This window comes from Erythrolamprus reginae, chromosome 1 (assembly GCF_031021105.1).
Source record: "Erythrolamprus reginae isolate rEryReg1 chromosome 1, rEryReg1.hap1, whole genome shotgun sequence".
NCBI lineage: Eukaryota > Metazoa > Chordata > Lepidosauria > Squamata > Dipsadidae > Erythrolamprus > Erythrolamprus reginae.
Genome location: NC_091950.1, coordinates 88919988 through 88946995, shown reverse-complemented (window position 1 = coordinate 88946995; position 27008 = coordinate 88919988). Strand labels below are relative to the sequence as shown.

Here is a 27008-nt window from a genome sequence, read left to right as displayed (position 1 = left end):
GGGAGATGTTGCCAGCCCAGCGGCATTGATTCCTCCGGCCGCTTAGCTCCTCCCATCCATCCATAAGCCGAAAGTTCTGGCCTTTGTTCACCAGCCTCCACGTTTTTCAGGTCTGCATCCTGGGCGGGCGGATGGGCGGGCGAGGAGGCGCGACCGAGCGGGCCCGGCTCAGGCTCCGGTTAGGATGGGGCGGGCAGCGGCTGGGCGCGGCGGCGAGGGTGCGTCTGACTCGGGGCTGGCGGCGCCCAACGCAGCAGGGAACATCAGCGTGGGAGGCAGGAGAGGACCAGGCAACCAGAGCAGCATCGCTGCCGCTCCCGGCTCGGCTTCCCTCGCCGCCGCAGGCAACGCGCCCTGCGATCTTCCGGGCCGGCGAGGCTCAGTGATGGAAGGCAGATGCCTGGCCCGGGAGGCTCGGCCGAAAGGGGCCGGGCTTGATCCGCTGAGCCTGGCCGGCCCGGAAGATCGCAGCGCGCGTTGCCTGCGCCGGCGAGGGAAGCCAAGCCGGGAGCAACGTCGCCGCCGCTCCTGGCTCAGCTTCCCTCGCCGCCACAGGCAACGCTCGCTGCGATCTTCCGGGCCGGCGAGGCTCAGCGGATCAAGCCTCGGCCCCTTTCAGCCGAGCCTCCCGGGACTGACACCGCCTTCCGTCACTGAGCCTGGCCAGCCCGGAAGATCACAGCGCGCGTTGTCTGCGGCGGCCAGGGAAGCCAAGCCGGGAGCGGCGGTGATGCCGCTCCGGTTGCTTGGTTCTCTCCTGCCTCCCACGCTGATGTTCCCCGCTGCGTCGGGTACCGCCAGCCCCGAGTCGGACGCACCCTCGCCGCGGTGCCCAGCCGCTGCCCACCCCGTCCTAGCCGGAGCCTGAGCCAGGCCCGCTTGGTCGCGCCTCCTCGCCCGCCGCCCACCCGCCCAGGATGCAGACCTGCTGCCTCTCCCCGTGCCCACCGCCGGCCCGATCCTGCGCCTCCTGCTTACCCCTCCAGCCAAAAATACAAAGGCGGTCTGCCGCCGCCCGCGGATCAATGGGAAGCTGAAGCCGCTGGTGGTTTCAGACTCCCTTTGCTCCACACTGCTCCGCCCTGCCTGTCATGCGGCGGCAGACCATCTTTGTGTTTTTCGCTGAGGGGGGGAGCAGGAGGACCTTCCTGACTCCCTCCCCCAGCGCCGGACCTCCTGCCCTCCCTCCCAGCCAAAAACCCAAAGCAGCCTCCCGAACGTTTTCCGTCTTACCAACCTGCCGCCGCCGCTGAGAAGCCCCGCCGCTCAGCTGTCACCTTTTAAAACAGCCGGGTGGCTTCCCAGCAGCCTCCCGAAGCCGAACGCCAAACCCGAACTTTCGGCTTCGGCTTCGGGAGGCTGCTGGGAAGCCCCCCGGCTGTTTTAAAAGGTGACAGCCAGGGTGCGGGGCTTCCCAGCAGCCTCCAGAATGCCGAACCCGGAAGTTCGGGTTTGGCGTTCGTAAGACGAAAAAAGTTCGTAAGAAGAGGCAAAAATATTCTGAACCCCGAGTTCGTATCTCGGGTTGTTCGTAAGACGAGGGGTTCGTATCTTGAGGTACCACTGTATTTGCAAAGAAGGATGCCTTGTTTGTCATCAGGTGCATGAGCAGTTTCAAAAAATGGATCTAAATGCACCACTTCATACTTTGCTTTGCTTTGGCCAATGATATCCATATCATGGCCTTTCCCAAATCATAGACATCTCTCTATTGGCTGTGATTATCTGTGGTTTGTTAGCAGTGTAATTAGTTTCATGAAGATGTTGCAATGGTTTGTTTTTAATAATTTCCAAAGTTTGTGATAAAGGACATCCTTTCATTAGTCCTATCAAGAGAAAGTAACTGGATTTTAGCAGCCTCTGCTATAAATACCAATTGCACAGAACATACACAGTATATTACAGGTACTTGGGAGTTGATTCTTCCCTAACTTGACAGCCTTCAGATAAGTTGTGATTGCAACACTCTGTTATTAGCCATTCTGGCTGGAAATGCTATGTTGGAAAATGCCATACTAAATATTGGCATATTAATCTATGTAGAGTGAGAAGAATCCTCTTTAGTGATTAACATTTAAGACTCATGGAGCATTTAGGTGCTTTTATTTTGCTTTTTGCTAGTCCCCAAGGATGGGATGGAATAGGCCATCGAGACATCAGGACATTCCCATGACCTCTAAGAACCAAAATAGCATTTTTCTCTGCAGAAGGCTAATTCAAGTCCTGAACAAACATTCCCCTACATACATGGAATTTCATTTGGAACTAATTTGAACGTGGGCTGTTTTTCCATTGCCCATAACTTCCTATAATATTTTGCTTTCCTGCCAAATGGCGCATCTGCTTCAAAGGAAAGAAAGAAACTTGTGTTTATTCGGTTCTTTTGCATCTGCAGACTTATCAGATAAAATAATATACTCATTGCAGATAATAGATGGTTAACCCTATAGATATCAGCTGATGTAACTCTAATTCCATCTCCCCAGAGGCACTTTGGAAATGATTCCACAAGAACACGCACTTTTTAAATTAGCTACATCCATGAACTTTGGACAGCGTTTATAATGAACAAAACCTATTTCTGCATTTTTATTATATAAATAGGAACTGTAGTAGCAAATGCAGATTCTTTTTCTACCTTTCCCAGCATCAGAGAGAGCCAGGTCTATTCATTATGTGTCTAAAGTAGGATAATGTGAGCCTGGTCAGCTGTGCATCAGATGAGAATTCTAAGCTGAACTAAAACTGGAGAATATAATACAAAGAATAATAAGAGCAGAACAGGTAAAACAGGAAACTATTGAGGACACTGGAAGAGTGGGGGGGAAAGAGGAATTGGGGGGAAAAATCAAGAAGAAAGAAAGTACAACAAAGGGATGATGGAAACCCAGAGGGTAAAAATGGCAGGGAAAGAAAAGGGGGAGAAAAGATGACAACAACAACAAAGGGGGAAAAAGAGAGGAGAGAAAGATAGACAGTATAGCGATAAATGGAGTTAAGAATAGAAATGTAAGAGTTGAAAGAAATTTAGGGGAGGCAACCGAAAAAGAGAGGTGAAAGGGGGATTTAAAATATGGAATAGGGTAAAATATAAGGGATAAAAAAGAATAAGAATGTGTACAGTATATGAAATTAGTATAATAGAATTAAATAATTTGGAATAAATTGGTTTTTTGTGGTGATAAGAATAAAAAATAATAAGACTTTTGATTATAAGATATGAATATAGAAGAGTCATAATGCGGAAAGAATAACTTTTATTAAACACTTATATGAACTAGTATGCAGAAATGAAACTATAAAATAACATTAGAAAATAATAAAATTGAAAATTGGTAATAATGAAATGTTTTTTGTATGGGACTTAAAAGATAAACAGTAAAATATTTGAAAGATAGAAATGTATGCATGTATATTAGAAATTTATAAAATGGGAAAAGACCACACCTTTGATTGTTAGAAAGGAAGGAGAAGAGTAGGAAAAGGGGAAAGAAATGAGAATTAAAATAGAAATAAAACAAAAGGGGGAAAATATTAAAAGACGGATATTAAGATGAGAAGAAATATGAGACATGAAGCAAAAATAAAATGATAATGAACTGTAACAATTTTTTTTTAAAAAAGTATGCATTGTTAAGACTATTGTATGGATGTATGAAACTCAGAAAGCAAATGCTCATGACATGAGATGTTGAAAGACCAAAAAAATAAATAAAATGTACTGAAAAAAATTCAGTGGCACAGATGGAATGGTTTTCTCCAACTTTAAATCTTCAGACACATGCAGTTAGATGCAGAGGGCTTTATCTACATCTTGGCGAATTTGCATGCTTCAGTTGAGGCCATAATGTCCACTTCATGACTTTTACAGCTCACAAGATAATTTCAAATTCGTTAAGAGGGAATCCCTTTACTGTTTTCCTGTGAAGGAATTTTGCTTTTTTCCATTTTGCACACGTGAAAATTAGCAGCAGCGTCTAAAACCCCAATGGCAATTGCACCTGCGTAAGCTTCGCATTAACTGAATTTTGGTTCATATTAACGTGATCTCCTATCAATTTACAATTTGGAATAAATCAAATATTGCATTGTTTGAGCACATGCTAATCTTGACTTACCGGTAAGTGAAAACAAATAGAATAGAATAGAATAGAATAGAATAGAATAGAATTTTATTGGCCAAGTGTGATTGGACACACAAGGAATTTGTCTTGGTGCATATGCTCTCAACGTACATAAAATAAAATATACATTTGTCAAGAATCATGTGGTACAACACTTAATGATTGTCATAGGGGTCAAATAAGCAATGAAGAAGCAATATTAATAAAAATCTTAGGATATACGCAACAAGTTACAGTCATACAGTCAACATACAGACACTAATAGGTTAAATGTAAGCATACATTTAATTGTCCATGTTTAATTTGGCTAAAGGTTTAATAGAGCTATTCTACCATACAGTGGTACCTCTACTTAAGAACTTAATTCGTTCTGTGACCAGGGTCTTAAGTAGAAACGTTCTTAAGCAGAAGCAATTTTTCCCATAGGAATCAATGTAAAAGCAAATAATGGGTGCAAACCCATTAGGAAAGAAATAAAAGCTTGGAATTTTGATAAGAATTCTGATCCCAATTATCAAGGACTACCTGTATCAGGAAATTTCATGATTTAAAAAAAAAAATGCTAAAACTTAAGCAGAAAGAGAGAACAAAATGGTATAGAAAACATTATTGGTATTTTTCCAAATGGCATTTGACTCTCCATTGTGTAAGAACAATCTTTATTCTGCTTGTAAAGTTTTCATCCTTACTAATCAATTCATTGCCTAAGTAGAGGTATTAAATATTTACAAAATAAGCAGACCTTCTGCAAAGAGGTTGAGACATTTGAGGTTCTAAATTTATAGCACAATAACAAGTGCTGTGTTATCTGAACTGACATTTAAATGCAATTGACAATGTTATATAAAACGCTTTTTAAAAAATTCTCTACATAAATACAAAAGATGATATGGTAGCTGGTCATTAAATGGTCTAAATATACTTGATGGAATTAGAAATACTGGTATATACCTGTAACCTTATTTCTATTACATTCAATAGCATCTTTTCCTTGGCCAGTGAAATGTAGTTTTAGTCACAGGAAACAAATACATGTGACGATTTTTTTTTCAAGAAAGGAAGCAAATGAATAAGCAAGCAAATAAACAAGTTTATATTCCACAAGCATCCTATATTTCCTAAATTATACTCTGGATCAGCAACAAATCATCACCCAACCTGTCAAACATTCATGCAATTTTTTTTATATATACACACTGAATACTATTAAATGAAAAACAAAAGCAGTAAGTATGAAATTATTATTATTATTATTATTATTATTATTATTATTATTATTATTAGTAGTAGTAGTAGTAGTAGTAGTATTTATTAGCTTTGTATGCCGCCCCTCTCTGTAGACTCAGGGCGGCTCACAACAATAACAAAGACAATGTAAGAACAAATCTAATAATTTAAAAAATAGTAAAAACCCCATTATTAAAAGCAAACATACACACAAACATACCATGTATAAACTGTATAGGCCCGGGGGAGATATCTCAGTTCCCCCATGCCTGACGGCAGAGATGGGTCTTAAGAACTTTACGAAAGGCAAGGAGGGTGGGGCAGTTGTAATCTCCGGGGGGAGCTGGTTCTAGAGGGTCGGGGCCGCCACAGAGAAGGCTCTTCTCTTGGGTCCTGCCAAACGACATTGTTTAGTCGACGGGACCTGGAGAAGGCCAACTCTGTGGGACCTAACCAGTCGCTGGGATTTGTGTGGCAGAAGGCGGTCCCAGAGATATTCTGGTCCGATGCCATGAAGGGCTTTATAGGTCATAACCAACACTTCGAATTGTGATCGGAAATTGATCGGCAACCAATGCAGACTGCGGAGAAATGCTTTGTATATACAGATAGTCCTTGAGTTATGACATTAATAAGGATTGGAATCTCTGTCATTAAGTGATATGGTTGTAAAGTATGATAACACAAGATTTAATGACAACAATTTTGACTATGTCGGTTGCTGTCATTAACCAAATCCTTCAAGTCCAAGTGATTCCTGGCTTGGTTCCGCCCAGCCTCTACCAACTGACTGGTCCTGCTGGCTTTGATAGGACAAATCAATTCAGACCCTGTTAGAAAACAGGTAGGACAAATGAATTCATGCCCTTCTTTCAACAAATTTATTTCAATCTTTGCATTTTATGGCTTTTGCAGTCTTCTCTTAAATCTCCAAGATATGTGCAGAAAAGCAGGAAATAAAATTGGATGCTTGACTGCAAGGCTTAGAAACGTGATGCTAAATGTGTTTTGAGCCTGCACAGTTATTTTAAAAAGAAGATATTACCTCATTTTGCAGGTAACTTACTGGTTTTTCTTTTTTTTTAAAAAAAAATCTTGTACAGCAGTGGTCCCCAACCTTTTTTCCACCAGGGACCAGTTTCAGCAAGACAATTTTTCTATGGCCCGGTGGGGGCGGAAAGGGGTGTGGTTTTGGGCGGGATTAAGCATGAGGGTATAGCTTATCATTCCATTGTCTCTCTTCCCTCCCCCCCTTTTTAATTTTGCGGGGGAACCGAGGTGACAGAGGGAGGAAGTGTAGGAAGGGGCGGTTTCCTGTCTCTTTCCCCTCATGTTCACTCGGGACTGCCGTTTGCCTTTCAGCAGATTCAGAGGACACCCCCCCGCCACCGCCCGCTCCGGCTGGGATTCCAGCAAGGAATCCCAGAGGAGGGGGAGGTGCCTCCATGGACACAGTCACCTTCCTTTGTGATCGCAGCCTGCTTGGAGTGCCCACCACCAGATCCGGTAATTTTCTTGCAGCAAGGAATCCTTCCAAAAGAAAATTACCAGAGCTGGTGGTGGGGGTTTCATGGTCACACGCACACCACTGGCTTCGCTCCCACCCAGGACCCCGGGAATAGGGTGGGGGAGCCTAGCAAAAAAAAAGAGCTGCACAATGCCAAAGCCTTTCCGTTTGAGCTGCAGGCAGAGTAAGGGCTTTGCGAGGGCTTCGCAAGGAGGAAATAGACCACTTTCGACAAGAGAAGAAAGACAGGAAAGGAAGAAAGCAAGCAAGCAAGTAAAGGTTTTCTCAGCCCGATGGAAACGGCGGTCCCGAGTGAACACGAGGGGAAAGAGACAGGAAACAGCTTGGCACTCGCCGGCTCCACAACAGCTGCTGACTCCGCGGACCGGTGCAACATGCCTTGCGGCCCGGTACTGGTCCGCGGACCGGTGGTTGGGGACCCCTGTTGTACAGTATATGACATTAAATTTAAGAAAAATAAATCAAACTGGAATACTGCCATAAATAGCATGATACATTATCTTGCTCTATGATGGAAAGATGAGAGGTTTTTTTTTTGCTATTATATCTGAGCAGTAAAGCCACTGCAGCTTGAAATAATATAAAAATTCTGCTGGGTTTTAATACAGGATGGATTTATTATGTACTATTATTTTGAAACTCACACAGCTCACTCCTATTGTGATGTATTAGTCTAGAGATATTGATGTGACTTTCCCAATATTGCAAAGGGACTTAATAAATTAATAGTCTTTTAAAAATCAGATTAAAATATCTCCCAGCAAATGGGTTTTTAAAGCTCTTTCCTGGGAGCGTAGCGGCACTATAAGGGACAGGTGGGGAATTTTACGGAATAAGGCTAGCAATTAGCCACGCATAAGAATTAATTTTTGTCTTGGGGGTAGATGCAGTCTGAAGCTAAGGAACATTAAAGTCTTTCCTTTATTATTATTATAGCCAGGGCAGTTTGGAATAGCCCTCTACTACAGCACAGGGCATGGATCTATTTGATTGAAGCACTGCAGGAGTCATAACGCAGCCTTTTGATTTTCAGAAGTTACCTGGTGAATTTCCCAAGATCCAAAGAAATTTGTCATTTCCTGGAATTTAGGAGTGACTGGAGCTTTAAGGCTTGTGCTTAAGTGATTTTTTCTTGTTCATCAGTTCAGGGAGTTGTCTGCTTCTTTGTGTGTGTTTCCTTTTAAAAAAAAATTCGAACAGAATTGAAAAATAAAAAATAAAAATAAAAAAGCAAAACAACAATATATTTATTTATTAATTTGTTTTGCTGCCTATCTAATGCTATCAAGGCTCTGACTAATGAACCTAAGCAAATCAGAACTCTGAGACTTGGGTTTTTGTCAAAGGTCTTCTTTAATGAGTACATTATATCAGCACAGCTTCATTGGAAAACCAAATCTAAATCTTTCCTTCAGTTTCGGTACAATTAAACTAGGAAATAACCCCATCCCCAAGTGTCACAGATCACCTTGGCCAATTGGGTTAATTGGCAGGGTCCTCAGGCATTCATTCCCCAACCTTAACTATTGCCAGTAAATATCACCTTAGTTCTCATTAAAAAAATCTTTGTTGTATCCAGTAATGTATTCCAACTTCCTTTCCCTCCTCCCTTTCTGCGTGGCAATTGAGAAACCGAAAGATGTCTGTGGCCAGGTTCAATTCAAAGTTGGCAAATGCTTCGTAGAATTATTGGAATGACCATATCTTGTTACACTCCATATATCTGTAAGGAATATCTTTATCCTCACCAGTAACACCAGATCTTCAAACCATTGACTAACTGGTCCATAAATGTATTGTCACAACATTGAAGGACCATGTCTCCTAGGAGAAAGAAGCAAGAAGCATACAGAGAATTTGAGTCTTCATATACATTAAACCCTGTCTTAGAATAAAATTAATATGTGTAAATGAAAAACGTTAAGATATCAATTTCACTCTATTTCACTTTTCATTTAATGAAACAGAGAAAAATAACATAGAACTAATGACTATAAGTTTTTTCCATTTTTTTATTTTTATAAACTTCATATTCATACATATATCAAAGCATATATCATACAAACATTTCCATAACGTATATTATTACATCTTTCTAACTAATATTTATATTCATATCAACACCTCTATCATATCAATAAATTATCAGTCTGTATTGATATTTCTTTTTCTCACTCCCCTCCTGTTCTCTCCATTTCTCCCATCCACCTTCCAATAAGGACAGACCATAAGAAGCTATTTGATCTCCTTTTCTTTGTTCTTTCTTTCCTCTTTAAGAAAGAAGAGAGTAATAGTGATACTGTACATAGAAATACAGTACAATGATACAATTGACTGCTTAGTGAAGAATAAATGTTAAATTTTGTGACTTGTTGAGTTATGTTTGTTCTGCACTCAAATATTTTACCTCTTACAACCTGAACATCTAGCTGTCTTTTAAACTGTGTTTTCTGTTTTTCCATCATATTCTTTGTAATCAATTTAGTTATTTTTTTTGTTGGAGGGAAAAAAATTAACAAATTTATGAGATAAATTTTATGAGATAAATACTTGTTCTGCTTCATTTTTAAATTATTTATGTCAAACTGATTTAACAATTACAAATATTTATACAAACTAACAGTGGTGGTTTTTAAAATCCTTCCCCCTAAGCCATTACAAGTTATGCATGGTATGTCTGTGTGTATGTTTGGTTTTTAATAAGGGTTTTTAGTTGTTTTATTATTGGATTGTCACATGCTGTTTTTATCATTGTTGTTAGCCGCCCCGAGTCTATGGAGAGGGGCGGCATACAAATCCAATTAATAATAATAATAATAATAATAATAATAATAATAATAATAATAATAATTATTATTATTATTTGATACAGTGATCGCCTCTAATAACTTTGGTACTCAAAATGTCGCTAATACAGATTGAGACTAGATGTTGCAAATTCCCAGTGGGTAACAATAGACAGATGGTATCTATCCTTAGTGGCGCAGTGGTTAGAATGCAGTGTTGCAGGCAAACTTTGCCAACTGCCAGCAGTTCGATCCTGACTGGCTCAAGGTTGACTCAGCCTTCCATCCTTCCAAGGCTGGTAAAATGAAGACCCAGAGTGTTAGGGGCAATATGTTCACTCTGTAAACTGTCTAGAAAGGGCTTTAAAGCACTATGAAAAGGTATATACCATAAGTCTAGGTGTATTGTTATCCTTTAATATGGGACCTAGAGTGTCAGGAGCAATATGCTGACTCTGTAAACTGCCTGGAGAGGGCTGTAAAGCACTATGAAGCGGTATATACCAAAAGTCTAAGTGCTATTGTTATTGCTATCCTTTAACATGGGAATTGATTAAAAAATCATTATCATCCAATGATTCCTTACACTGTCTTCCCTGTAATGCATTATGGTTTTATATCATATTGTTGCACAGAATTATGTACTTAAAATAAGCAGGCACATACATTTTCTCAGTCAATAAATAATAGATCTAAAGTAAAAAAATATATATTCTCAGATGGCTGTCTAATGCCCCTTTTAGAGTATTTTTATTCTGTTTGGGAAAGCCTAGGTTGGAAAAATGTTTGACGGGATAATGTAAAGGATTTATCATTTTAGTCTGCTTTGGTCACTTTCCCTTCAATATTGTGTCCAGTTCTGATGAACACACGATATTAACAAACTGGATCATGTTCAGAGGATGAATACTAAGATGTTGAAGGGGTTGGAAACCAAGTCCTACAAGTTAACAACATTTAGCTATGTTGTATATAGAAGACTGCAGAAAGGTATACCATCAGTTTTTAGATATCTAAAGTAGCATCACAGAGAAGTTATTCTTTGTAATCTTGGAGGAACAAGATGAGAATTAATTGGTCAAAAATACAGATTTCAGCTTAGATAAATTATTAATAATTGTAATTTTCCTGGTTAACGGCTGAGAAAGGATGTTTATGCAGTAGTAGGTTCTCCTCCCTTACAGTTCTTCAAAAGAGGCTGAATAATCCGTCAAAGGTATTTGAGCAAATCCTTTCCAAATTTCTGAATCTAACTCAAATGTAAAACATATATTTGCTCAAGTTTGTTCATAAGAGCCGGTTTGCACAGTGGTTAGAGTGCAGCACTGCAGGCTACTTCACCTTATTATAGTTCAGCAGTTCAAATCTCACCACTGGCTCAAGGTTGCCTCAGCCTTTCATCCTTCTGAGATGGGTAAAATAAGGACCCAGATTGTTGGGGGCAACATGCTGACTTTGTAAACCGCTTAGAGAAGGCTGTAAAAGCACTGTGAAGCGGTATATAAGTCTAAATGCTCTTGCTATTGCTATAATGAATATAGGATAGTAAGAATACATACATTTGTCCAACAGACTTCAGTGTCCTTGGAAATGAAGAGCATTTTAGAGAGCCAGTGGCGCAGCAGGTAGAGTGCTGTACTGCAGGCCACTGAAGCTGACTGTAGATCTGTAGGTCAGCGGTTCAAATCTCATCACCGGCTCAAGGTTGACTCAGCCTTCCATCCTTCCGAGGTGGGTAAAATGAGGACCCGGATTGTGGGGGCAATATGCTGGCTCTGTTAAAAAGTGCTATTGCTAACCTGTTGCAAGCCGCCCTGAGTCTAAGGAGAAGGGCGGCATAAAAATTGAATAAAATAAATAAAATAAATAAATTAATTAATTTTGGGTGAGCGTGTTTCTGGCCAGTCCATCTGAAAAGACAGGAGTACATACAAATCTAATTAATAATAATAATAATAATAATAATAATAATAATAATAATAATTATTATTATTATTATTATTATTATTATTATTATTATTTAGTAGAGGTTGCAAAACAGAGTTTAAAGCCACTGCAAGGTCTGGTTCCTGTGACTTATGTTTCTCCCCATGAGGAAATCACATTTACAATTACTTGTTTAGCGACCATTCAAAGTTACAACAACATTGCAAAAAGTGGCCTACAAGTCGCCATCCCTTCAATGGTCACAACACTCCCATGGTTATCGGGGTCAAAATCCAGCCTCTTGGCAACCAGCAGGCATTTACAATGGGTTGCAGCATCCCAGGGTCACATCATTGCCATTTGTGATGACCAAAATGAACAGGGGAAGTCAGATTCACTTAACAACTGCAGGAACTCACTTAGCAACAATTGGTTGTAAAACTGGGCACAACCCACTTAAAATCCACCTTGCTTAGCAATGGAAATTCTAGTCCCAACTGAGGTTGTAAAATGAGGATTAGATGTATTTCATCCCTGGCTTTTAGATTGTATTTCTTTAAGATGATGACTTTAGCATCTACCAAGAAGAACCTTGATGTCCTTCTAAAATATCTCTCTTTATTTCCCAAGCTTGAGTGTTTTTCTTCCTCGGATAGATCTGCCCTCAAGACAGATCCACTGTTCAATCACCTTGAATCTACTTCTCTAAAACAAAGATGACTGTCAATCTTCAAGACAGCCTGTTCTTGATACTAGTGAAACAAATTGCCAGCTTTGCCTGCAGGATTTCTTCAAGGAAATTTATTTCTTGGGCAAACTCTTTCAAGTAGAGGACATTACATGGCCCTCAAGTAAGGAAAGCACCCACACTGCTCCTGCCATCAAGACACTATGACAATCAAAAGCAATTCCATCTTTTCCCCTTCAAATATTTGCTTAATCATGAAAAAAGCCACTTTTGTCTTTATTCAGATCAGTGGATTGATAGATTGTGGCCTATGGAGCCAGTGGGGTCTAGTGGTTAAGGCATCAGGCTAGAAACCGGGACATAGGAAGTGGTAGTCCTACTGTAGGCATGAAAGCTAATTGACTTTGGGCCAGTGACTCTCTTTTTCTCAGCCCAATCTACCTCACAGGCTTGTCGCTGAGGTAAATATCTGCATTGGCATCCTTCGGTCTCAAAAGACCACGGTATCGTGCTCTGGATTCCCCAGAGCACGAACCCTGGGTAGGTTAGTATGGAGGATAGACTGTTACCCAACCAGCAGATCCCCTCCATGCTCATCTCTGAAATAATCCAATGGAATAGCAAAGGCCAATGCGATTGGTTCCAGCTACGTTGCAGGAGTTATCAGAAGGTGGCTGTACACAGTCAGGAACTGCTTCCGGGATTCCGGCTCTGGATTTTGCCTCCAGGTTTACTCCTGAAGCCTTCTCCAATGATGGATATAGCCACAAGGCAGTGGAGGTTTGCAGCAGTGGTGGGCTTCTACAGGTACGAACAGGTACGCAGTACCGGTAGAAAAAATTAGGTCAGGTACACAGTACCGGTAGCAAAAGTTTGATTCCCCCCCCCCCTATCACAGTAAATGAGGTTGAATGTGTATAATTTTAGAAGAGCTGTGGGTTCGTATGTGTACATACAGTTTATATAGTAGATAATCAGGAGTGGGCTACTGCCCGGATAGGGGGGAACATAGTGGAGTAGCGAAAATGGAACTCCACCCCAGAACACCCAATTGTTGTATGCCGCCCTGAGTCACCTCGAGAAGGGCGGCATAGAAATCTAATAAATAAATAAATAAATTTGCCCTGAAAAATGTTGAAACAAAATGCATAATCCATGCCCACAGTGTGGTAGTAAAAATTTTGGTAGCCCCTCATTGGTTTGCAGTCAGAATATATTTATTTATTTATTTGATTTTTATGCCGCCCTTGTCCTTAGACTCAGGGTGGCTTACAACATGTTAGCAATAGCACTTTTTAACAGAGCCAGCCTATTGCCCACACAATCTGGGTCCTCATTTTACCCACCTCGGAAGGATGGAAGGCTGAGTCAACCTTGAGCCGGTGATGAGATTTGAACCGCTGACCTTCAGATCTACAGTCAGCTTCAGTGGCCTGCAGTACAGCACTCTACCTGCTGCGCCACCCCGGCTCATTCCCCTTCTCCTAGTAGTGGACCAGGGTGTCTTCTGTGTCTTGCCGTGCTCTTAGCATACCACATCGCTTGCAGAAATCGCCTTCATGACCATTGACCTATTCTAGTAGGTTTCATTCACTCAAGTCAACTGGAATCTCTCTTCACATGCTCGGGATAGACAAGTCCCTATCTCGCCAAAGGTCAATGACCCAACGGCTACTCTCAGCCTGGTTTGGTCAGCCTGTCAAAGCTGTTGCCTGGAGTGTGGCCGCTGTGCATACTACAGCTACTAGGAGCCACAGGTGAGAGCTGAGTGACAGGTGGGGAACAAAGGTGAACACGAGCTGCCCTAAATGAGCTGCCGTAAAAGGACACAACATGTCCCTTCAACCAGAGGTTCTACCCCCTCCCTGAGCACCTCATACACCCCTGAGGTAAATATAGGAGGATTAAATATTGAACTCCCACACTGATGAGTAAGCCTGACTTGCTGTGAGGGATGTCCAAAGGCTGCCATCTTTGCATCTTCCTCAACTTCACCCCTCCAAGGATCTTAAGACCCCAAACATCTTAAACCAGGGGTCTCCAGCCTTGGCAACTTTAAGATGTGGGGACTTCAACTCCCAGAATTCTTTGCTGGCTGAAGAATTCTGGAAGTTGAAGTCCACACATCTTAAAGTTGCCAAGGTTGGAGACCCCTGTCTTAGACTTAACTCCCAGCCAGTGATGGGCTCCTACGGGTATGGTCAGGTACGCAGAACCGGTAGAAAAATTTTGAATTTCTGGGTATGTTTTTCCTATCGCAGTAAATGAAGTTGAATGTGTATAATTTTAGAAGAGCTGTGTGTGTGTGTGTGTGCGTGTGTGTACATACACATACAATTTATATAATGTATATTTTTGTGTGCCTGTCTCAGCTGTGGGCTAGGAGCCCGAACCCTAAATTGTGCTCGCCGCAGCGCTCATAAGTTCTTGTGGGACCAGCGAGATTTTGCTGCTGCACCTCTGGAGGTAGAAAAATTGCGCCCCTGTTTCAGCGAGGTTTTATCTGCGGCTTCGTGCGCCATTTCGCTTCCTCCACAGGTGCAGCAGCAAAAGTGCGCTGGTCCCACAAGAACTTACCAGCCGCGGTGGTGAGTGCAATTTAGCGTTCCGGCTCGTAGCCCACCGCTGGCCTGTGTGTAATATGTGTGTACCCATATGGCATATGTACACAGAATTAAATAGCATATTTTGGATGTTTAGTAATAGCACATTTATTTATTTATTTATTTATTTAGTCCAATACATAAATACACATTGAAGAGAAAGATATGTAATAATATAAGTAAAAAAAAGAATAGAAGAAAAGATATAGAAGTATAGGTGAACATATTTGAAAGGAAGAAAAGATAAATGAGATAAGGAGAGACAATTGGACAGGGGATGGAAGGCACACTGAAGTGTATCTCTTTGAGACGAGGAGAGCCAGGCACCCTAACCCTAACTCAAACCCTGGTCAAGTTGGCCAGCTTTAAGCCATCCCCGGTCATATGATCATCAAGACACTCCCACTTGGTCACATGGCCGGCAAGCCATACCCACAAAATAAGCCATGCCCACAGTGTGGTACTAAAATATTTTGCAGCCCTTCACTGACCTTAAGACTCCAAGCATCTTAAACCAGGGTTCTCCAGCCTTGGCAACTTTAAGACTTGTGGACTTCAACTTTGCTGGCTGAGGAATTCTGGGAGTTGAAGTCCACAAGTCTTAAAGTTACCAAGGTTGAAGACTCCTGTCTTAGACTTAACGCACAATTTGCCAGGCCTGTACATAGCGCAGCCCTTGGTGAGGGCTTCAGCCTGCTCCCAGTCATGCGAGAGACCACCGGCTTCTTCCATTCCGACAAGTAAGCGGCGGAAATTCTATACATTAACTAAGGAGGCATCGCTGGGTAGGCGGTTCCTTATAAGGCCAAAGCGCTCGCCCGCCGAGCCGCTCGCCCCGTCCGTCTCCAGGTGGAAAGCAAAAACAAGCAGGCGCAATTCCCGCACGCGGCCTGCAGAGGGAGCTGCTCGCTGCTGCAGTCAAGCTGCTTTCGCCAGGGAAGAAACCTCGGACTTCGCTTCGCCTTCGCGGCGTCCGCCTCAAGCCACGACTGCTTCCTCGCGGCTCCCCCGAAGCGGCGGGAGAATTATGCGCGCGGGCTCGGAGTGAATGGGGAGAGACGGCGGGCAGCGGGAAGGCCGTGACACTCCCCCCCCCCACGGAGCATGTCCTTGTGGGTTGCTCCAACCCTTCAGGGTCCACCTTGGAGCCCCGGCCCCGGAGCCCCCCGCCGCCTCCCCTGACTGACTTACCTCGTTCGTCCGCCGGTAGGCGCGTCCCAGCAGACCGAGCGTGTCTTGCTTGAAGAGGCGGCGCGGGGTGGGGTGGTGGTGGGAGAGCGAGAGAGATCCCCGCAGAAGCGACGGGGAGGCTCTTTGCATTCCGCCAGCTTTCGCCGCTCTGGTTCTCCCGCCTGCCCGCCCGCCCTCACTAGCCCTCCAGGCCATGCGCCAGGCTGGACTCTGCCGCCCAGCCGAAATCTGAAAGCAGAAGGGGACCCATCGCCGAGCCTCGGTTGCTAAGGTAATCGCAGTTGCCCTGCAACGGTATGCCTCGATATTGCATGGTCTCCTCTCTCCCTCTTTTTCTCATTCTTTCTCTCCCCCACTCTCCCTCCCTCTCTTTCTCATTCTGTCTCCCTCTCTCTCATTCTGTCCCTTCCTCTCTCCCTCTCTTTCTCATTCTCTTTCTCCCTCCCTCTCTCACCCTCTCGTTCTCTTTCTCTCCCCCTCTCTCATTCTTTCTGTCCCTTCCTCTCTCCCTCTCTTTTTTCTCATTCTCTCTCTCCCCTTCTCATTCTCTCTCCCTCCCTCTCGTTCTCTCTCTCCCTCTCTCTCTCCCTCCCGTTTTCTCTCTTCCCTCTCATTCTCTCTGTCTCTTCCTCTCTCCCTCTCTCATTCTTTCTCCCTCCCTCTTTCTCATTCTCTCTCTCTCTCTCCTTCCCTATCTTTCTCATTCTATTTCTTCCCCCCTCCCTCCCTCTCGTTCTCGTTCTCTCTCTCCTCCTCTCTTTCTCATTCTCTCCCTCGTTCTTTTTCTCTCATTCTCTCCCTCCCTTCCTCTCTCCCTCTCTTTTTCATTCTTCCCCCTCTCTCTCCCTCTTTCTCTCTCCCTCTCCTTCTCATTCTCTCCTTCCCTTCCCCCTCTCTTTCTTTCTCTCCCCCCCCTCTCTTCCCCTTCCTCTCATTCTCTCGCTCTCTTTCTCCCTCCCTCCCGTCTTTTTGCGCTTTCTTCCTCCTTTCTGGTGTGACCCGGTGTGGTCGGCCTGCCTTCCGAGCCCACCCTCGGTCCCGGGGGTGCAAATCCCTTTCGGAAAAGATGGGGAAGAAGAATTCGCTCCAATAAAACAAAAATAAAATAAAATAAAGGGTGGTACGCCGGGGGTCCTTGCGCCGCCTTCCCCTTTTGCCCGAGTCCTAGGAATCCTAAGGAGGGGAGGCAAAAGTGCCTACCTGGTTTCATGAGCTCGGATGAGGGGGGGGGGCCGCAGCCGCCCTGCCTGCCTGCTTGCCGGGGGATGGGGTGGGTGGGTGAGGGTTGGCTGTAGCCGAAACGGCGGAGAGAGTTCGTTCCCGGGTCTGGAGGGAGAAACGCCTTCGGGGCTGGCCGGGAAAACCGGGCGCTGCGAGCCCCGAGGGCGGCGACGTACATCCGCAGGGCAAATCGCTAAGCAACCGGTCGAGCGAAGGGCGAGGGCAACGTTGCCGGGTGGCTGGGTTGTGACCCCACCCTCGTTGCCGGTGCCAGTCGTGCGATGATTCAAAAGAGTTGGCTGGGCCGGAGTAGACGGTCGACGGTCGTTCGAACGGAAGGCGTTACTGCGGGAGTTTAGTCCCTCGGTTGTTAAACGGAGCGGGCCTCAGTGCAAGACCCAGGTCGCTTTTGTGTACAGCCGGAGCACGGCTTGATTTTTAAAACTAGCTTCGCAGCCAGGAGGAAAAGCAACGAAAAGCAATTGGGAACTGGCTCAGTGGCCCATTGGGATTTCCCGAAACCCAATGAGGGAACAGGACTGGGTCAATCAACAGCATTTTAGGCAACCGATTGTTTGATGGGGCCAGGAAACAAAAGATTATAATAATAATGATGATGATGATGATGATGATGATGATGATGACGATGATGATCCCAAGCACCTAGGACTGCGTGATGTAGCAACAAATTATGTGTGCAGATCCCAGTAAAGCGGCCTTTTGCAATTGACAGATGGAGAATTTGTCAATTCCGATGGTTTTCAAATGTCCGCTGAGATCCTTTGGCACTGCGCCCAGCATGCCAAGGACCACTGGGACCACTTTTACTGGCTTATGCCAGAGTCGTTGCAGCTCGGTTTTCAGATTATTATTATTATTATTATTATTATTATTATTATTATTATTATTATTATTATTATTATGCTTTATTAGAAATAAATGCAAGCTAATTATCTCTCTTACTTAGACCACACTAAGGAACACACCTGCAGCCATTTCCCTTTAAAACCAAACAGAAACGTTTCTGCTATAATATTTCACAGTAAAAATGTTTTCACAAGTGTCTTTGGCAATGGATGCATTACGTTGTGCAGTTTCAACAAGCAGTCCAAAAAATGTGCATAAAAATAGGATCCATATTTGTTTAAATGCAAGCCACAAGGCTGTGGGTTAAGTTGCCTCTTATTTTAGCTGTACATTACGTGCTCAAAAAAAAGAGGAGCCCATGAGTTGGAAAAGAAGCTTTGAATGTATAGGTTTTGTTCATTTCCTGGTGTGTGCATACAGTAGTCCCTCACCTATCGCTGGTGTTACGTTCCAGACCCGGCCGCGATAGGTGAAATGGGGAATTTATCGACTGATAGTACTTATTTAAGTATTTATATTGTAATTGTTTGGTAAGTTTTCATTGTTTTAAGTGTTTATAAACCCTTCCCACACAGTATTTATTTTAGATACAGTATTTAAATACAGTATTTACAATTTTAGATTTATTTTTTTTTAAAAAACCTGCTGATCGAGTTCGGCGGGCTGTTTAAATCTGCCGATCGACTTCCTCAAAAACCCGCTATGAAGTGAAGCCGCAGTAGGTGAAGCGCGGTATAGCGAGGGACTACTGTATATCTACAATTAGATGTGAAGAATGTCTTCTTCCTTGTAGTAATGTGTGATTAACTCGTGAAAGCTTCTGTCAGTCCATGAAAGCAGGTTCAGAGCAATTTCAGATACTTCACATCTGTGCACTATGGGAGGTGCAAGTATTTAAACAGTAGGAACTGGGTTTGGGAAGGGAAGAACAAGTTGTTTTATTTGTTGCTTTAGAGTTTAGACAGTTGAACAGGTTCCTTGTTGGAATTTTGTTACAGCCCTTCACAGAAGCTGGCTTTTGATAATGGCCACATTGATTCCTCCTAAACTCATTTATCCAGAAGAAGCCTTTGTCACTTATCAAGGTGTCACCAAGCCCTGGTTATGATTGATGGGTGGAATTGTTTCTGCTTATTAGAAACATAGAAATATAGAAGATTGATGGCAGAAAAAGACCTCATGGTCCATCTAGTCTGCCCTTATACTATTTCCTGCATTTTATCTTAGGATGGATATATGTTTATCCCAGGCATGTTTAAATTCAGTTACTGTGGATTTACCAACCACGTCTGCTGGACGTTTGTTCCAAGCATATACTACTTTTTCAGTCAAATAATATTTTCTCATGTTGCTTCTGATCTTTCCCCCAACTAACCTCAGATTGTGCCCCCTTGTTCCTATGTTCACTTTCCTATTAAAATCACTTCCCTCCTGAACCTTATTTAACCTTTTAACATATTTAAATGTTTCGGTGATGTCCCCCCTATCCCTTCTGTCCTCCTATACAGATTGAGTTCATTAAGTCTTTCCTGATATGTTTTATGCTTAAGACCTTCCACCATTTTTGTAGCCCATCTTTGGACCCGTTCAATTTTATCAATATCTGTAACAGGTTTATTTATCAATAAACCTGTAACAGCGGAAGGGCTGGTACAGGTCTATTGGTGAACCATAAATACACGGTTGCTGTGTAGACCTTCTTCAGTCTGGTGAACGCCATCTGAAATTAAACAAGGGTAATTGAAATCTCTGTTTCCAATATATTTATCACACAGGTGTTGTTTGGATTGCAGCTTTAGTGTTATCTTTGCATATTTTCATCTCCACTCTAGAAGGAATAGAAGTATATTAATCAATCACCTAGCTTGACAGGGTTTTTCTTGGTTTTGCTTACATATGTATTGTTTTTTTGTTGTTGTTTTGAATTTTAATTTACCACCCAGAGTCACCTGTAAGTCGGGCAGCCGTATAGGTTGAAGGAACAAATAAAAAAGTAATTATACTTAATGTCAAGGAGTAACAACCATCTGTCTGTTGAATTTCTCTCAGAATCCTGAGCACTGGGGAAACGATTGATCTAATTTACAGGAAATTGATGGGTGAGATAGAGCAGAATAGTTGAGGGGAAGAGTCTCTACTTCTTAATAGCCTTGTTACAAAGACTGGGAAATACTGGTTTCAGTGTATAAGAGATAGGGAGAGCTGGAACAGAAAGGATTCAGTTGGGAAGAACCCTAGGAACCCAAGAGCTCTCTTCAGTGTTTCTATTCACCTGCTTCCCTTTGCCAAGAGCTACTCAATTATTTTCCGTTATGCCCTGCCTAGGAAGAAGTAAACATTTTGCGCCCCCCCAGCTCTCCGTCAGGATGGTTGTTTGCAATATTTGGCACTTTTTCAATGAAAAAATGCAAGCGGATTATCAGTGTGATTGGGGTGTAATGTGTTTAAGTGATGCCTTAAATTATTTGGCTTCATGCTGTCCACTGCCAACATTTTTAGACACAGTAAACTTAGCAGTCTTTCCTCGTCTCCCACCATAGTTACAGTGAAGCCAAGCACTACGTATGGCTTCGTCTTATTTCCTCGTCTTAGCTTTTGGGAGACTTATGTTTGTCTCATTGTCTCTGCCTCTCTCCTCCTTACTTTTTATCTCTGTTATTTCCCATGGTGTTTTTTAAGGGTTTGTTATCTGCACTTCATATCTCCTGCTCTGTGCTGTGTGCTATGCTTCGGTGCAAAAAACTCCCTGCAGCAGAAAAGCACGTTTCCTGGGTTCACATGCCCCGCTGGCTTGTTCCGTGTCCCCCCAGGGGGCCCCAGCCCACTCTTTGAGAAATACTGCCTTTACCTGTTGAACTCAGTAGGTCAGCATAATATTTGAAATGATAATGCCTCCCCTACAATTTCTACAGAATGTTCAGTTAATTTTCTTAATTAAATGGTATTTTCAATCAAATCAACTTTCTTAAAAAATAATAATAATACCCCCATGCTTTTCTTCCACATAAAAAAATAATCAGTGTGCAGCAATAATGTGAACACACAAAAAAGAAAACCATTTGAGATGAGTCTTGTTCAGGACTCTGCTCTGCAAGGGCTACCAATAACACAATAACACCAATAACACAAAAGAGAAGTGTGCTACCAATAACAGACTTCTCTTTTGTCTCTTATGGAACAGCCCACTAAGTGTTGGGTCTCTCTGCTGATTGCAATGCAAAAACTGAATGGATGGATGTGACATCGTTTGTTTATTTATTTATTTATTTATTTTTATTTATTTATTTATTTATTTATTCATTCATTCATTTATATCATTCATTCATTCATTCATTTATTTATATCATTCATTCATTTATTTAGGCAGGCTTTGATGCAGAAAGCTTTTTATATAAGTGCAAGCAATTTCATGCTGGGCACCTCTCTTTTGGTTTTTCTGTAAGTGTGGTAAAACCAATTTTTGCCAACTAGGCCTTTTTCCTTTAACAAACTGTTCTGGGAGCAGCAGGAGGCATCATTCTTGATGGAGTAGATGATACATTAGTCTAATCTGATGGGTATGTTACAGTAACTCTTGGTCCATTATTATGCTGCGGCTGAGAATAAAATCACCAACGCAAGATGCACATGCACAGTAAGGAATACAGGCGGCCCAGTACTATTCCATAGAGACACCTAGGCCTGCAAACATTTAACTCTGATTTATTTATTTATTTAGTGTATGGCAAAAATGTTGATAAGAACACTACAATTACATCCTCAATGAGCAAATATCAAATGCTTTAACCCTGAATTTAAAATAAATACGATTGTTTGTCTATTTTATTTACATCTAGCCTTTCTTCTAGAACAGGGATGGGCAATTAATTTTGCCATGGGGCCACATGAAAAATCGGGATGGTTTTAGAGGCCCGGACTAATATAATTAACTCAGTTCTACCCAACACTGTAAAGACCCAGACTCTGGCCTGACCTAAACACCCAGACCCACTCTACAGACCCTTAATTGTTTGCTTTACGGCAACACGGTGCACCACAGTCACTGCACTGGGGTGTTTGCATGGTTTCTGTGCTTGGCCGATTTTGGTAGGAGGTTGGGGTCCACTCCAGTGCGAGGATGAAAGAGCTCACCATGTCTGCCGGGACTCCTCCGGTTCCTGCTTGCCTCATGATTCATCAGGAACCGGAGGAGTCCCAGCAGACGCGGTGAGCTCTTTCATCCTCACACTGGAGCGGACCCTGACCACTGTGGGCCGATCACAGACAGCAGGCGGGACGGATGCGGCCTATTGGCCGCCCCTTGCCCAGGCCTGTTCTAGAACATTAAGACATTTATTTATTTATTTATTTATTTACTTACTTACTTACTTACTTACTTATTTATAGGCCGCCCTTCTGATGGATTCAGGTCATCTGTAATAAAATGTAATAAAATCATTACAAATATTAAATTACCCCAGTACATAATGTAAAAACAGACATAAAAGTTAAAACCCAATAAAACAGCACACAGTCATCACTCATACATATTCGTGGCTGGAGCGGAGAACTCCCACTCAACGGCCCCAGGCCTGCTGACATAAGTGTGTTTTTTATGCTTTTTAGAAGGCGAGCAGAGTGGGAGGCGGTACAAATCTCTGGGGGCGAGCTGGTTCCAGAAGACCGGGGCCGCAACAGAGAAGGCTCTCCCCTGCGGTCCTGCCAGCCAGCATTATCTGGCAAACGGGACCCGGAGAAGGCCAACTCTGTGAGACCTAATTGGTCACTTGGATAGAATTTTCCATTCAATTTTATCTTCACAACACTCCTCTGAGACAGACTTGATTAAGAAATTGTTTGAAGTGTAGTATTCATTTATTAAATTTGTATCCCATCAGTCTACAAAGCAACTCCATAATAGTCTAAAAGCAGTAGAGTTCCATGAGGAATTGAATCACTCTCTTGCAGGTCTTACTTTGATATCTAATAATTACATGCCCAGAATGGAATGGGGACACTGTCACTCCAGACAGAAAACCAGGAAGAATAAGAAAGAATTGGAGCATAATAGTCTTGATTAGAGAAGACTGCTGATCTCTTCATTTTCACAAGTGGTCAATGTTTGCTAGAAGTTAGTGTATGATAATACCTGGATGGTTACGTATTGCCCATCCTTGTTTGGAACATTTTATTCTTCACAAGCTTTCCAAATTAGGCATTGATGTTTGGAAACCTGGTCAATTCTGAAATAAAGCTTTCAACAAACCACCTGTTTAAAAACATTGCCTGTTCCTTAGAAGTGCAATTTGCAACAGTACAGTCGCACTTTGGTACTTGACTGCTTTGAAACTCATCAGATTTGGTACTTGATGCATTTTGATGAGAAAACTTTGTCCCAGTATTCATCCTTTCGTTTGGCACTCAATGTTCAAGATAGGACTTGCTGCTGTTGGTTACCTCATGACTTGTTATCCTTCCCAGCTGAAACAAAGGATGACATGTTAGACATGTGGCAACTCTTGCCTTGTGCCTATCCCCTTGCAGTTTTGTCTCAGTGTTTGTGGCCATTGTGTGTATTTTTGCACTTTTATCTTCTCAGTAAAGGCAAAGTGAAGTTTTTATTTTATTTAATCTAAGGATTTATTATTATTTTTAGGCTTATTTCACCTGTAAAGTAACGATATACAACCCTATCTTTTTATGTATTGCTTTAAAAATGTGCATTGTCTTTGGTTTAGAACACATTACATTTGTTTATTCAAAGTGTTGGTAATGACCTTTAAAGCCCTACATGGCATTGGACCAGAATACATCCGGAACCGCCTTCTACCGCACGAATCCCAGTGGCCGATAAGGTCCCACAGAGTTGGCCTTCTCCAGGTCCCGTCGACCAAACAATGTCGTTTGGCGGGCCCAGGGGAAGAGCCTTCTCTGTGGTGGCCCCGGCCCTCTGGAATCAACTCCCCCCCGGGGATTAGAACGGCCCCCACCCTCCTTGTCTTTCGCAAATTACTCAAGACCCACCTTTATCGCCAGGCATGGGGGAACTGAGACATCCTCTCCCCGGCTTTTATATTTTATGTTTGGTATGTATGTGTTGTATGGTTTTAAATTGTTGGGGTTTTAGATATGTTTTATTTTAATATTAGATTTGTCTCACTGTTATATTGTTTTTGTATTACTGTTGTGAGCCGCCCCGAGTCTTCGGAGAGGGGCAGCATACAGATCTAATAAATAATAATAATAAAATAATAATTTACATTATTCCTTATGGGGTAAAATTTGTTTAGTGCTCATGCTCTCCCTCCCCCGAATTAATGATGGGTCCTGATGTACTACTATGTGGAAAACGTTGTCATATCATAACTGATATCTTATTCCTGCATTATTTTTAGAAACATTGGGGTTGGTGAGCAGCTGGAATGAAAGAAATATAACCTCTCTCTCAGTCTAGTGTTTTGTTTTTATGGAAAATTTGGATGAGGGTTAGATATTTATCCATTTGCCAGAAAGCTGCCTTTAAATAATATCATATAAAGCAAGACCAAAAATTTCAGGTGCATATTTATTTTGAAAGATAAAATAATCTTATTTTATTTGGATTAGAGAGCTTCAAACCAACCCATTTGTTAGGTTGTGTTCCAAAGTACCACACAGCATATCTAGATGATTTAAGTCTTGCATGTGAAGGCATTGAGGCTTTCAAAGTGACCCAATGTGGTTGAATTTTGAAATGAGGCTGAGATGAGAATGAGGGGGCGAGTTGTCCAGTTGAATTTCCGAGACCGTGTGGATGGGTGGTCTGTTAAAAAGGCAGCCAGGACAGTCTTGCCTCTTTAAGAAGTAGGCGGTATGAATGTTTTGCCTGGTTTTAAAATTCTCACTTATTAGAAGCAAATTTACGGAAGTCTCCTTTACTCTTTAATCTTCAGGAAATTTTCATTGCTTCATTTTTTTTGAACAGGTAGAAACATTAATGAGCAAAGCTCTGGGCTGCAGCCTTCCATCATTTTTTTAATGTCTTGCTACGCAAATATGCTTGAGGCTGCCTCTTTGTTTGCAGCATACCAATTTTTCACAATGTTTTTTAGGAACAACAACACACCCACACACCCACACACAAATGAGGCTGCTTACTTTTGGATTAAGAATAGAGATCCTCAAGTTTATGATATCCAATAGGTGATGTTGCATTAATAAGCTAAACTACCCCGCAGGATTTCTCTGAGGATTACAATGACAACAAGGAAGACATGATAGAGCCGTATATGCTGCCTTAAACTCCTTGGGGAAAAGGCAGGAGAATGTAAACAAGTTGCTCTTCTTGGAACTGAGAAAGGACTTTTCCACAACCCTAGAGATTAGTTAGCTTCAAGCCTCCTTGTGTTATCTAATGCTAGCACTAAAGAATCAGATGTTGGATGACTAGCCGTAGGAAAAGGAGAATAGCTGGGTTGGTTATTTTGTGGAAAGTCTTGGTGAAAGATCTCTGACATGTGGACAGCTACTTTCTCAGTAACATTTCAAAACGGGAAAATGCAGGTTACATTTCACCTCAGATTCATCTGGAAGATAATTTGAGGGAGGAGAAAAGGGCTTAACGATCAGGTCAATTGCTTTAAAATAATTAAATGCTAGTTCAGCAGTGTGTCAGGAAGATGCTTTCAGGTTTTGATGCTTGTGTTGTAAAACTGTAGGCTGTTTGCCTCTGATATTGCTACACCCTCCAGAGTTCTACCAACAATGTTACCTCCTGTCAAATATTATACTGAATTCTTGTCTCCAGGTTCTACCTGGACAAGCATATGCTAATGGTAATCATGCTAATGTCTCTTCCTTGTCTCTCCCAACAGCCAAAAATAGCAAGTGTAATAAGTATTGGGTAAATATCCGGTGTGCCTGGACGACAGAAAGGATACATTCTCTTTCTCTTTGATCGTATCAGTTTTATAAATACATGAAAGGTTAAAGAGAGGAGATAGAGATACTTTTTCTCCTTATGAATACCAGATGTTAAAGATTAATGAAAATGATAGGAAATATTTTCAAGCGAAGGTGATTTTGCTCTTTTATAGAGCACTGAATAGCTTCAGGTTAGCCAAAGATACTTTGATGTGGTGGTATAAAACATTGCACAAGACTCTTTTGCTTTCTTTGCATAGGAAAAAAAAATACAAGGATCAATAAAATTGCTGATATAAGTACAGTACTGTTCTGTCGTGAGTGTTGACTAAGTTCTTTGTGTGGTGTCATTTTATTGTGGTTAGGGCATTAAAATTATAATTTATTTAATGGATTTATCACTAATGAATATATTAAATGAAAGCTTTGTCTGAAAAAACACTGACATTTCAAAATACTTTGAGATTCATTTACATATTCCAAATATTAACCTGTTCTTCATGGATTTGTATTTGATTTTAATTTTGTGGTAAACTGCCCCACCAAATCCCAGTTTCTCCATGTCAGGTCAAGATTGGGTTGATTTCATATTTCAAATGGTCTGTTTGTTTATTCGTGTCAGATGCACCACAATTAAAATAAGGCATACTATAATAGTCTTACTGGTATGCCTTATTTCAAATGGTGGAGAAAAGGCTGTCATTTACCACAAGCATATATCTGTTGATAAATCAGTTCATTTTCTGAAAGAAAGAGTAAGTTCCTCAAGGGAAGATGATTTCACACAAGAATTAAGGAACAGCAATTTTATTAGGCTACAAACTGATAGTGAAAATCTGGATAGAGTACAGGAAAGCTAATATTCTCAGTCCTGTTTTCTCACAAATGTCAGAATCACAACCTCAGCCAATCTTCAAGTCCTATTTTGAAATGACAAGTTGTCATGTCAAATAAAATCTGTAGCCA

The 27008-nt window shown here is 42.1% G+C and overlaps 1 protein-coding gene and 1 long non-coding RNA gene across 3 annotated transcripts in view; one reads left to right on the top strand and one right to left on the bottom strand.

The window, feature by feature from the left end:
- Window positions 1-5258: 5258 nt before the first annotated feature.
- Window positions 5259-16409, bottom strand: LOC139170853 (uncharacterized). Its single transcript, XR_011559673.1, has 4 exons — window positions 16074-16409; window positions 8628-8703; window positions 7920-8056; window positions 5259-6181 (listed from the first exon to the last, which is right to left on the bottom strand). It is a non-coding gene; the product is annotated as an uncharacterized lncRNA (long non-coding RNA).
- RGS6 (regulator of G protein signaling 6) overlaps window positions 15856-27008 on the top strand; it is a 319358-nt gene continuing 308205 nt past the window's right edge. For both annotated transcript variants that reach the window (XM_070758388.1, XM_070758379.1), the window contains exon 1: window positions 15856-16344. The gene's annotated coding sequence lies outside the window, so the exon portion shown is untranslated. The remainder of the gene's footprint in view (window positions 16345-27008) is intronic.